This window comes from Schistocerca piceifrons, chromosome 8 (genome assembly GCF_021461385.2).
Source record: "Schistocerca piceifrons isolate TAMUIC-IGC-003096 chromosome 8, iqSchPice1.1, whole genome shotgun sequence".
Classification (NCBI taxonomy): domain Eukaryota; kingdom Metazoa; phylum Arthropoda; class Insecta; order Orthoptera; family Acrididae; genus Schistocerca; species Schistocerca piceifrons.
This window is the reverse complement of record NC_060145.1, coordinates 37,747,570-37,748,292: the sequence shown is the minus strand read 5'-3', so window position 1 is coordinate 37,748,292 and position 723 is coordinate 37,747,570.

The following is a 723-nucleotide window of genomic DNA, read 5'->3' as shown; positions in this document are numbered from 1 at the left end:
AAGCTGGCAACGAGAGACTGACCCAGACTGACCGACTGTCGAGCTCGTAGCGCCCCTTAAAAGCACGTGAACAGGCAACCTTTCCCCTTTCCCACCAGAGGGAGACACCAAACCTGCGATTGCCACATCGGTGCCACCGCCAGAAACGAAGGGAGACTGCTTCACACAACGCGCTGCGGCGCGCTCTTCAAAACAGCAATTTTTACCACGGTTCAGTTACATGCGGCATTGTCTTGGTGAGAATCACCACTGCCTTCGGGAAACATGATCGTCACGAAGTGGCGTACGTGGTGTGCAACCAGTGTACGATACTCCTTGGCCGTCATGGTGCCTTGCTCGATCTCCACTGAACCCATGGACTTCCACGTGAATGTTGGCAGGGCGTAATGGAGCCGGCGCCACGCCGTCTCCCTGCCGCAGTACAGGTGCAAAGAGCTGTTCCCGTGGAAGACGACGAATTTGGGTCCTCCCATCGCCATGGTGAAGAAGATATGGGGACCCATCGGACCACGCAGCGCTCTGCCGTTGCGCCAGCGTCCAGTGTGGATGGTCACATACCCACTTCAACCGTAGCTGCCGATCTAACTTTGGCAAATGCGTGGGTTGTCGTCTGCGGAGGCCCAGCATTAAAGTCTAATATCAGGTCCACCACAGTTCGCAGCCCTTCGTGTTTTTCGAGTCTGCCCAGCCTTCGGCGTCCGACATTTGTAACAAAACGTGGCC